Here is a 12,662-nt window from a genome sequence, read left to right as displayed (position 1 = left end):
TCAGGGTTCAGTCTAGTAAAGCAAGGTGGGGCTGTGGTCACAGGGGGAGAACTGTTGTCTGTTAGGAAACCAGGAAAAACATATTTACACAGCCAGGGAAGCATAGCGGGCCTCTGGTAAGTCATTCATTCAACAAATATTACTGAACATCTGTTGTGTAACAGGTTATGTTATAGCCACTGGAGTGATGAGGTGGACTAGGTGCCTGTACACATATAGCTTATGTTCCCATGGTAGACAGCAAGGGACAAGTTAAGAATAATAAATTAGGAAAATATTCTGATAGTGACATAGTCTATGAAGAAAATGAAACAAATGATGTTGGGGAGGGCAGTGGGTATGTAACCTGTAACCTGGGAGAGGTTGGTCAGGGAAAGTCTGAGGGGTGCCCATGAGAAGGAGCCAGGTATGATAATATCTGGTGAGGAGCCTCTGCTTTGGGTATAGGCATTAGTGAGTGCAAACGCTCTGCCATGTCGGAAGACCTGAAGGAGGCCTGTGTAGCACAGAGAGTGAGGGAGAGGGGGGTGATGAAGTTAGAGAAGTAGATGGGGCCTTATTAGCCAGGGTGAAGAATGTAGATTTTATTTTAAATGAGATAGGAAACCATTGCAGGGTTTTAAGCTGGGGAATGACAGGACCTAATTTACACTGTAAAAGGATCATCTTTTACAGGGATAAAGCAGGGACTCAGGTCCGGGGATGAGCAGAAGAGCCCTACCCTTGGGGTGGGGCAGTAGCAATGGGGCCTGAGCGATATGGACAGTTGAGATATATCTTGGAAGGTGGAGTCACCACGACTCGTTAATAGACTATAGAGGAATGGCAGGCCAGGTGTGCTGATTCCTGAGGGAGAAGATTTGGAAGAAGCACGTTTGGATGACTAGGAGGCAAGAGTTTGGTTTTGGCCATTTATTGTTTGAGATTCCAAATATCAATGTGAGATTGGCAGTTAGACAAACAAGTCTTGATTCCATGGGAGAGATGAGAGCTAAGATGTGAACATGGACATCATTGGCTAAGAAGTGGTATTTGAAGCCATGAGACTGGAAGAGATGCCTTCAGTAGGTCAGTATCTGGGTACCAGCTTGGACGGTGACCAAATCCTGCCACCTGGTGGGCACTGGAGAGGGCAGGGTGAGTCTGGCTTGCAGCTGAGTCTTTTGTAGCCATATATACATGTAGCCGATTCAAGTGGGGACTGGCACTACTCCCACATCTTTCTTATTTCTCCCTCTGGAGTTCCACTCACATGTTTTCTATAAACCCACATTGTCTTCATACTCCACCAGGGGCAATACCAGTTGGGCTCTAGGGCCCAGAACAGATGTATAATGGTCCTCGTTTCCATGTGTCCTTAGGGGTCATGCCTTGGTTTTTGCCCTCTGTCTCATAAAAAGCCCACATTTATATTACATGGCAGCCCTTTCAGGCCATCTGAGGGCTTTCATATCAAGAACTGCAAGAGTTTTTTTAACAGTCATTCAGTTTTCATTTCAAAGATGGGAAATGGAAGGCCAGAGAAGAGAAGTAGCTTGGCCAGGGTTACAGAACAAATCAGTAGGAACTGTGAACTCTGGGAGGCCAGGGACTACTAGCACTGCATCTTGATCATTGTAGAGAAATATGAATTCCAATAGTAAAAGAGGCCTTTTAAAATTAAATGGCATAGCCTTTTAAGAAAATGTTTTATTTAGAAATAATTATAGGTTGGCAGGAAGGTGCAAAGGAGTATACAGGGAAGTTCTGAGTACTCTTTAGCCTGTTTCTCCCAGTGTTAACATCTTGCATTCTTACTGTACAATGGCAAAACCAGGAAACTGATATTGGTACAATCCACAGAGTTTATTCAGATTTCACCAGTTACACACACACTCATTTGTGTATATCTGCGGCTCTATGTCATTTTATTACATGTGTAGCTCCATGTAAGCACCAAAATCAAGATACTGAACTGTGCCACTCCACACATCTCCCTCTTTATAGACATACCCACCTTGTTACCCTCATCCTTAACTCTTGGCTACTACTGATCTGTTCCCCATCTCTATAATTATGTTATTTAATGGATGTTATATAAATGGAACCATGAAAAAGTATTCTTTTGAAATTGGCTTTTCTTCACTCGGTAATTTCCTTGAGGTTCATTCAGGTTGTTGGGTATATCAGTAGTTCTTTCCTTTTTATTGCTGAGTAGTATTTCATGATATGGATGTACCAGAGTTTGTTTAACTAGTCACAGTTTGTTTAATGTCCTCTTGAAGGACATTTGGATAGTTTTCAATTTGGGGACCATTATGAATAAAGCCACCACAAAACATCAGTGTGTAGGTTTTTGTGTGAACTTAAATCTTCATTTCTCTGGGAAATATGCCCAAGAGTGCGATTTCTGGGTCATATGGTAGGTTCATTTTTTGTTTTAAAAGGAACTGCCAAACATTTTTTCGGAGTGGCTGTGCCATTTTATATTTCTATCACAATGTATGAGTGATCCAGTTTCTCTACATATTTGCAAGGATTTGGTGTTATCACTATTTTTTTTTTTTATTCTTGCCATCATGAAATGTAAGGGGTGATATCTCAGTGGTGTTTTAATTTGCCTTTTTTTTTTTTTTTAAAGATTTATTTATTTATTTATGATAGTCACAGAGAGAGAGAGAGAGAGAGAGGCAGAGACACAGGCAGAGGGAGAAGCAGGCTCCATGCCCCGGGAGCCCGACGTGGGATTCGATCCCGGGTCTCCAGGATCGCGCCCTGGGCCAAAGGCAGGCGCCAAACCGCTGCGCCACCCAGGGATCCCTAATTTGCATTTTTCTAATGGCTAATGCTGTTTAATATATTTTCATTTGTTTACTGTCATTTGCTTATTATTTTTGGTGAAATGACTGTCCATATCTTTAGCCCACTTTCTTTTTTTTCTTTTCTTTTTTTCTGTATTTTTTATTGGAGTTCGATTTACCAACATATAGCATAACACCCAGTGTTCATCCCGTCAAGTGCCCCCTTCAGTGCCCATCACCCAGTCACCCCAACCCCTGCCCACCTCCCCTTCCACTACTTCTTGTTCGTTTCCCAGAGTTAGGAGTCTCTCATGTTCTGTTAACCTCACTGATATTTCCCCCTCATTTTCTCTCCTTTCCCCTTTATTCCCTTTCACTATTTTTTTATATTCCCCAAATGAATGACACCATATAATGTTTGTCCTTCTCCAATTGACTTATTTGGACTCAGCATCATACCCTCCAGTTCCATCCACATTGAAGCAAATGGTGGGTATTTGTCATTTCTGATGGCTGAGTAATATTTCATTGTATACATAGACCACAGCTTCTTTATCCATCATCTTTCAATGGACACCGAGGCTCCTTCCACTGTTTGGCTATTGTGGACATTGCTGCTAGAAACATCGGGGTGCAGGTGTCCCAGCATTTCACTGCATCTATATCTTTGGGGTAAATCCCCAGCAGTGCAATTGCTGGGTCTAGGGCAGATCTATTTTTAACTCTTTGAGGAACCTCCACACTGTTTTCTGAGTGGCTGCACCAGTTCACATTCCCACCAATGGTGCAAGAGGGTTCTCCTTTTTCCACATCCTCTCCAACATTTGTTGTTTCCTGCCTTGTTAATTTTCCCCATTCTCACTGCTGTGAGGTGGTATCTCATTGTGGTTTTGATTTGTACTTCCCTGATGGCCAGTGATGCGGAGCATTTTCTCATGTGCTTGTTGGCCATGTGTATGTCTTCTTTGGTGAAATTTCTGTTCATGTCTTTTGCCCATTTCATGATTGGATTGTTTGTTTCTTTGCTGTTGAGTTTGATAAGTTCTTTATAAATCTTGGATACTAGGCCTTTATCTGATAGGTCATTTGCAAATATCTTCTCCCATTCTGTAGGTTGTCTTTGAGTTTCTTTCGCTGTGCAGAAGCTTTTTATCTTGATGAAGTCCCAATAATTCATTTTTGCTTTTGTTTCTCTTGCCTTCATGGATGTATCTTGCAAGAAGTTGCTATGGCCAAGTTCAAAAAGGGTGTTGCCTGTGTTCTCCTCTAAGATTTTGATGGAATCTTGCCTCACATTTAGATCTTTCATCCATTTTGAGTTTATCTTTGTGTATGGTGTAAGAGAATGGTCTAGTTTCATTCTTCTGCATGTGGATGTCCAATTTTCCCAGCACCACTTATTGAAGAGACTGTCCTTTTTCCAGTGGACAGTCTTTCCTGCTTTGTCGAATATTAGTTGACCATAGAGTTGAGGGCCCATTTCTGGGTTCTGTATTCTGTTCCATTGATCTATGTGTCTGTTTTTGTGCCAGTACCACACTGTCTTGATGATCACAGCTTTGTACTACAACTTGAAATCCGGCATCATGATGCCCCCAGCTCTGGTCTTCCTTTTCAATATTCCCTTGGCTATTTGGGGTCTTTTCTGATTCCACACAAATATTTAGATGATTTGTTCCAACTCTCTGAAGAAAGTCCATGGGATTTTGATAGGGATTGCATTGAACGTGAAAATTGCCCTGGGTAGCATTGAAATTTTCATAATATTAATTCTTCCAATCCATGAGCATGGAATATTTTTCCATCTGTTTGTGTCTTCCTCAATTTCTTTCAAAAGTGTTCTGTAGTTTTTAGGGTATAGATCCTTTATCTCTTTGGTTAGGTTTTTCCCTAGGTATCTTATGCTTTTGGGTGCAATTGTAAATGGGATCGACTCCTTAATTTCACTTTCTTCAGTTTCATTGTTAGTGTATAAAAATGCCACTGATTTCTGGGCATTGGTTTTGTATCCTGCCACACTGCCAAATTACTGTATGAGTTCTAGCCATCTTGGGGTGGAGTCTTTTGGGTTTTCTATGTACAGTATCATGTCATCTATGAAGAGGGAGAGTTTGACTTCTTCTTTGCCAATTTGAATGCCTTTTATTTCTTTTTGTTGCCTGATGGCTGAGGCTAGGACTTCTAGTACTATAGCAGTGGTGAGAGTGGACATCCCTGTTGTTCCTGATCTTTGGGGAAAGGCTCCCAGTGTTTCCCCATTGAGAATTATAATTGCTGTGGGCTTTCGTGGATGGCTTTTAAGATGTTCCCTCTCTCCCTACACTCTGAAGATTTTTGATCAGGAATGGATGCTGTATTTTGTCAAATGCTTTCTCTGCATCTATTGAGAGGATCATATGGGTCTTGTTTTTTCTCTTGTTGATATGATCAATCACATTGATTGCTTTACGAGTGTTGAACCAGCCTTGCATCCCTGGGATAAATCCCACTTGGTCATGATGGATAATCATCTTAATGTACTGTTGGATCCTATTGGCTAGTATCTTATTGAGAATTTTTACATCTGTGTTCATCAGGGATATTGGTCTATAATTCTCCTTTTTGGTGGGGTCTTTGTCTGGTTTTGGAATTAAGGTGATGCTGGCCTAATAAAACGAGTTTGGAAGTATTCCATCTCTTTCTATATTTTGGAATAGCTTTAGTAGAATGGTATTGTTTCTTCTTTAAACGTTTGATAGAATTCCCCTGGGAAGCCATCTGGCCCTGGACTTTTGTGTCTTGGGAGGTTTTTGATGACTGCTTCAATTTCCTCCTGCTTATCGGCCTGTTCAGGGTTTCTGTTTCTTCCTGTTCCAGTTTTGGTAGTTTGTGGTTTTCCAGAAATGCATCTATTTCTTCTGGAAATATATGCCTACTTTATTGGCATATAGTTGTTCATAATATGTTTTTTAAATCATTTGTCTTTCCTTGGTATTGGTTGTGATCTCTCCTTTTTCATTCATGATTTTATTAAATTGAGGCCTTTCTCTGTCTCTCTCTCTCTCTCTCTCTCTCTCTCTTTGCGGGGGGAAAGAAAAAAGAGCATCCAAAATTTATTCTCCAACAAGACAGACAACATCAGCAGGTAAAAACTACAGGGGATTCCTCCACAGATCATACATTCACATGAGCATGATTTGCTTAACAGGGAGAAAGTCTCTGGTGTGTTCTCTGTAACAATATCCATTTCACAGTGTAAACAGGTACTAGCATTGTGTACTTACTATTCCAGAACGAAAGGCACAACATGATAAAAAAAATTTTTTTGGATCCTAAGGTCAGGTGCAATAACACAGACCAACTTTTGTTAAGAGTCTTGATCTACTTTTCCCCAAAGAAGGAGATTCTTCACTAGGAAATTAAGGTCTTTCTTTCTCCTTCCTTGTTCAACCATCAGAGGATGTTTCATCATTACATATACAAAAAGGGGGGGGGGAAGGTTTAAAAAAAAAAGAATCATGAAAAAACTTCAACGTCCAGCTGCTCCCACCACACATCAACTCAGGTTTAAGACAGGGCCTCATAATATTTCGGCGGTCATAAAATAGGAAAATATACACTATGGCTATAAAAATAAAAAATAAATGAGGTAGATAAATTAAAGCTTTCACAGCCATGACTTGCCTGTTCGAACATCGTAGCCTTCATGCAATACTCTAGAACAAGCTTCATACTAAGTTGGCATAAGCTGCACCAAGGACATTTTTTTTGTACAAAGTAGTATGTGAACCTGTAAGAAATATGCCCTTTCCATGAGTTTCTTCAAGAAGGAAAACTCAGGTCTTTGATTGAGTAGGCACTGGCGGGCCAAATTAAGTCACCTGAGGATCCCTGCTTAGGTGCCTAGCCCTCCTGGTGGCTCAGGAAGGAGGCATCTGGAAAGCATAGGGAGTATACATTGGCACTCTTGGGGCTCTGAATGAACTCTATTTAAATAAGCAGCAACATGCATTGACTCTCTAAGGACTAAACCAGTCCATTTGAGGGTATCCTACCTAAGGTCCCAAGGTTGAAGGAATTTTGTAATTCTACAATCTTAGTTTAAAGAAAAAAAAAAGTACATTGAAGAAAAAGAGAAAGGAAGGATGGGTACAGGAATGGGGGGGGGGGTCATACAAAACAGGTCCCTAAACAGATGCCAGATCTTGTCCACGTACCCACATACAGTCACCAGGGAAGTATACAGTACCCCCTCCCCCAATTAGGCTAACAGTTGTCCATTGTAGTTCAGTAAGTTCCAACTTTAAATAGGAGGATAGTCCTTGGAAATAGTTACTCTCGGTTGTACAAAGGTTTTATGTATACAGTTTGTCGCAAGTAACAAAGCTATTTTGCAAGACCCGCTTCTTTCCAAAATTAAAGAAAAAAAATTCTAGTTTGTATATGTTTTAGTATTTTTTTTCTGTTTCAATTTTTTTTTATTTTTCAATTGTTTTTCTTTGCAAAGCAGCATAACAACATCTGATTGTAGAACTTGCCTGAGGTTGTGATCACACTGTAAACGTCATTTGCACATCAATAAGAAAAACAGGAGGAGATGGGTTCTTTTAACAAGGAAAAGAAAAGAAAAGTAGTAGAGTTCTAGAGGTCATTCTGCCTGCATTTCTCCCTCAACAAAGAGCTTAGCTGACTGCAATCTTATTTTCTTCGAGGAAGTGAGAGAATTGGTGTTTGGGGACACTGTCGGCAGCACTTAGTTTTTCCACTGCAGCACAGGTGGCAGACTGGGAGCCATCCATCTTGAAAATGGTGGTGTTGTTCACAATGGAGGTGGCTCCCAGGAAGACTGGGAGGGTAGGAATACCCCCACTCTGGATCACAGAGATCTCATTGGTCTTCATGGCCAGACCTCCATTGAGCATGGTGGTGTACTGGTTCCACACGACAGGGTCCATGTTCACCGAAGGGGCCAGGATTTCCTTTGGAAACATCTCAGGGACTCTGTTTCCATCAGTTCCTAACAAAGTCATGGTATTCTTGATGGCCAGCTTCCTCCTATGGTGTGCCAAGCTATCGTTCACCCCATGTGTGGGGGTGGTAATGCATCTTGAGGGAGCTCTGGCAGCTCAAGACCCGGTGGCAAATGAGACATTCGTTGGGGTTGGTGGTGGCCTTCTCGATGTTCTCCACCAGCTGCTGTAATTTCAGGGTCTCCGACCCTGGCTCAGGGGTCCCACTCCCTTGGAAGCCATCAACCCTTGGGGAAGTGTGGTTTGCCCACCCCTCCCACTAGGGATCCATCCTCACTTTCCGGGGAAGGCCCGGGCTGCAGGTCGTTGGGCAGTGGGCCGCCCATGAGGTCCTTGGGGTTAGTCCCTGAAGAGAGATTCTGAGGTAGCCCTAGACAGGGGGGCCCTATTACAAGGACAGGTTTGCTATCTAAAGAGAGACTTGATTCATCTATGGGGACAGATACAGAGAGTGTATAGGGAATGCCATTGCCTGCCATCATTTTATTGTGGAACTTGGCAAAGAGCTGGAGGTTGGCCTTCACCTGGGGAGGTTGATGAAAGTGCACCTTGAAGTTGCCCTTGGTGGTGAACTGGTGGCCACAGAGCACACGAAGGGTCTCTCTCCAGTATGGGAGCGAAGGTGGATCTGCAGGGAGCTATCGGTCCCCAAAACCTTGCTACAGTACTTATACTTGTGTTTGCAGAGGATGGCCTTGTCTTTCGGTTTGGCCTCCATTGGGGATACATTCGGTGGCTTCCCCTTCCCTTTCTTGGACAGGTCTAATGCCACGGTGGAGAAAGAGCTCTGGAAGAGCACAGAGCCTGGGGCCTGAGGTAGCAAAGCACCAGGAAGGCGCGACATGCTGTTCGGCAGAACCCTCGACCTGTCAGGCTTCAGGGCGAAGGGCGCCAGCCCCTGGGAGCTGGCAGTGGAAGGGATGTTTGTGTGAGGTAGCTTGGCTGGTTTCAAGGTGTCCAGAGACAGGCCCTGGCTGCCGGCTTTCTCACTGAGCAAGGCCATGGCCGTGGAAACCTGCTGGGACATGTGGCTGCCCAGGGTCTTAAGGGTGTCTGCTCCCGCCATGCCCAAGTGGAGGGCATGCGAGGCCCACATGTTCACCTGCACACGGATCTGCTCAGTGAGCTGGATCTGCTGCAGCAGCTGCTGCTGCAGGCACAGGATCTGCTCTGGGACCCATGGGATGCTGAGCCCTGCGCCGGGTACAGGGGCTGGTGGTGCCTCAGTGCTGCACTGATTCATTGCCACCTTGGTGCCCTGCAGTGCTTGCAGAGTGACGTTAGTGTCACTTTGCCTTTGGTAAATAGCTTATGTCCTGGGACGTGGTCAGCTGGGCGGTCTCAGTCTTCAGGTACATGACAGATTCAGCACCCAGCTTCTCCTTCAGCTCCCTCAAGCTGCCGCCATCCTCCCTGTGACCATCCTTACTGCCTGGACTGTGTGGAGGGTGGCTGAGCGCGGCCCCAAGAAGTCTTCCGGAGGCACTAGCCCCTCGCTGTTGTTCATGATGAGCACAGGTGGATTTTTTGTGCAATTTTTCTTATGTTCTAAGAACTCCGAGAAGCCGAAGAACTTTGCAAGCATTTCTCACAGATGTGAGTCTCCTCCCACCGAGTCCTCTTTGCAGTCATTCCATCCTTGTTGGCTTCACTGCTGTTCCCTATGGTGGTTCATTGGAGCACCCAGCTCCCCCGCCGCTGGCACTGCTGTGGCCACATTTGCAAACTCCAGGGCCGGCTGCTGCGGTGGCTGCTCACCCTGGTCCTCCTCCAAGTTGATGTGCTGGGGTTTCGCCTGCTTGCGCCTTGATGTGGTGCGAGCATCTGGCCACCTGGAGAGCCTCGGTTATTTGCCCACTCCCCTCTTTTGTTTTTAATAAGGCTGGCTAATGGTTTATCTATCTTATTAATTCTTTCAAAGAACCAACTCCTGGTTTTGTTGATCTGTTCTACAGTTCTTCTGATCTCTATTTCACTGAGTTCTGCTCAAATCTTTATTAACTCTCTTCTGCTTGGTGTAGGTTTTATTTGCTATTCTTTCTCCAGTTCCTTTAAGTGTGGGGTTAGCTTGTGTATTTGAGTTTTTTTCCATTTTTTTGAGGGATGCTTGTATTGCGTATTTCCCTCTCAGGACTGATTTTGCTGTATCCCAAAGATTTTGAATGGTTGTATCTTCATTCTCATCAGTTTCCATGAATCTTTGTAATTCTTCTCTAACTTCCTGGTTGACCCTTTCATCATTTAGCAGGATGGTCTTTAACTTCCACGTGTTTGAATTTCTTCCAAATTTCCTCTTGTGATTGAGTTCAAGTTTCAAAGCATTGTGGTCTGAAAATATGCAGGGGACAATCCCAGTCTTTTGGTACAGGTGGAGACCTGATTTGTGACCCACCCAGTATGTGGTCTATTCTGAAGAAAGTTCCATGTGTACTTGAGAAGAATGTGTATTCAGCTGCGTTTGGATGTAAAGTTCTGTAAATATCTGTGAAATCCATCTGGTCCAGTGTATCATTTAAAGCTCTTATCTCTTTGGAGATGTTGTGCTTAGAAGATCTGTCATTTGCAGAAAGTGCCGTATAGAAGTCACCCAGTATTAGTGAATTATTATCTAAGTATGTCTTTACTTTGGTCATTAATTGATTGATATACTTGGCAGCTCCCACATTAGGGGTATAAATATTTATGATTGTTAGGTCCCCTTGTTGGATAGATATAGTATGTGATATGATATGATATAGTGTCCTTCTTCATCTCTTACTAGAGTCTTTGGGATAAACTTTAATTTTTCTGATATGAAGATTGCTACCCCTGCTTTCTTTTGAGGACCAGTTGAATGGTAAATGGTTCTCCAACCTTTCATTTTCAGGCTGTAGGTGTCCTTACGTCTAAAATGAGTCTCTTGTAGACAACAAATAGATGGGTCTTGCTTTTTTATCCAATCTGAAACCCTGCATCTTTTGATGGGATCATTAAGCCCATTCATGTTCAGAGTTACTATAGAAAGATATGAATTTAGTGTCATCATAATACCTATTCAGTCCCTGTTTTTGTGGATTATTTTTGGGCATCCTCTTTCTTTCACAGAGTCCCCCTTAATATTTCTTGCAGAGCTGGTTTGGTGGTCACATATTCTTTCAGTTTCTGCCTATCTTGGAAGCTCTTTATCTCTCCTTCTATTCTGAATGAGAGCCTTGCTGGATAAAGTATTCTTGGCTGCATGTTCTTCTCATTTAGGACCCTGAATATATCCTGCCATCCCTTTGTGGCCTGCCAGGTCTCTGTGGAGAGGTCTGCTGTTAATCTAATATTTCTCCCCATATAAGTTAGGGATCTCCTGTCTCTCACTGCTTTAAGGATTTTCTCTTTATCTTTGGAATTTGCAAGTGTCACTATTTTTTTTTAAGTGTCACTATTAAATGTTGAGGTGTTTAACAGTTTTTATTGATTTGGAGGGGACCTCTCTATCTCCTGGATCTGAATGCCTGTTTCCCTCCCCAAATTAGGGAAGTTCTCAGCTATGATTTGTTGAAATATGCTTTCTGGCCCTCTGTCCCTCTTGGCGCCCTCTGGAACCCCAATTAAATGTAGATTTTTCCTTCTGAGGCTGTCATTTATTTCCCTTAACCTATCCTCATGGTCTTTTAATTGTCCTTCTCTTTTTTTCCTCAGCTTCCTTCCTTGCCATCCACTTGTCTTCTATGTCACTTGTTCTTCTACCTCGTGAACCCTCGTTGTTAGGACCTCCAGTTTGGATTGCATCTCATTTAATTGATTTTTAATTTTAGCCAGATTAGATCTAAATTCTGCAGTGATGAAGTCTCTTGAATCCTTTATGCTTTTTTGCAGAGCCACCGGTAGCTCTATAACTGTGCGTCTGAATTGGCTTTCTGACATTAAGTTGTAATCCAAATTCTGTAACTCTGGCAGAGAGTACTTTCTGATTGTTTCTTTTTTGGTGAGTTCTTCTTATCATTTTGCTTAGTGCAGAGTGGCTAAAAATGAGTTGTACTGGAAAAAGGAAGGAAAAAAAAGAAAAAAAAAAGGAGGGGTACCCTCTGGTTCTATATACTGTAAATACCTCGACTTCCCATGGAGCTTTCCAGCGCTGCTTGGTCAAGACTTGCTCTTCCCCTGTCCTTCCAGCTGGTGTTCTGGGGGAGGGGCCTGCTGTGCTGAGTCTCAGGTGTGTGCACCTACGGGAGCTGTCCCACCCTCCTGGCCAGGTGCTGGACTCAGTGGGAGCTGTTTACCCCATGAGGCCCCTGTTCCCTGGTGGCCCCACTCTGTCCCAGGCACAGGTTGACCCCAGGAGGAACAAGCACACTGGCGGCGGCCAGCTCTCCAGCCCTGGCGTCAGCTCCCGCAGTAACTACCGCAGTCTCCCAGTCCACACCGGCCTGGATCCTCCGGGGCGGGAGCGCTGATCTGCACAGCTTGGGGGCGCCTAGTGGCAGGTGTGTCCTCAGTGTCCTGTGCCCTCCCCGCCTCCGCCTGTTCCAGGGAGGGGGAGCGTCGGATCCTGGGCTCTGTCCCCGGTGCCCTGGGATCTGGGGCCTGCGCTGCTGGAATCGCGCTCCCGGGGCTCCGGCTCCCGAGGGCAGCAGGGTGCAGCCTCCTCCGCTGGGGCCCCACCCCCACCCCCAGCTGCTCCCGAGGCCCCGCCGGGCGCTCCAGCCCTTCACCGAGCTCGGCCCACGGGGTGCGGCGCGCTCTCCCCGGGGTGCACCTCCTCCGTTAGTGACCCTGGGAGACTGGGCGCTCCACTGCCCCTACAGCGGTGCTGCCCGGGTTCCCCGCTGAGCGCCTCTCCCTCCGGGAAGAATCCGGGGGTATTTTTAAAGTTCCTGCTTCTCCGGGGCTGGGCTTTCCTGTC

General features: G+C 44.5%; 1 pseudogene; it reads right to left on the bottom strand.

The window, feature by feature from the left end:
* Positions 1 to 7,441: 7,441 nt before the first annotated feature.
* Positions 7,442 to 12,044, bottom strand: LOC144324543 (sal-like protein 4 pseudogene; annotated as a pseudogene).
* Positions 12,045 to 12,662: the final 618 nt, after the last annotated feature.

Source organism: Canis aureus, chromosome 12 (genome assembly GCF_053574225.1).
Source record: "Canis aureus isolate CA01 chromosome 12, VMU_Caureus_v.1.0, whole genome shotgun sequence".
In the NCBI taxonomy this organism is placed as follows: Eukaryota; Metazoa; Chordata; class Mammalia; order Carnivora; family Canidae; genus Canis; species Canis aureus.
This window is presented reverse-complemented; position numbering and strand designations above follow the sequence as displayed.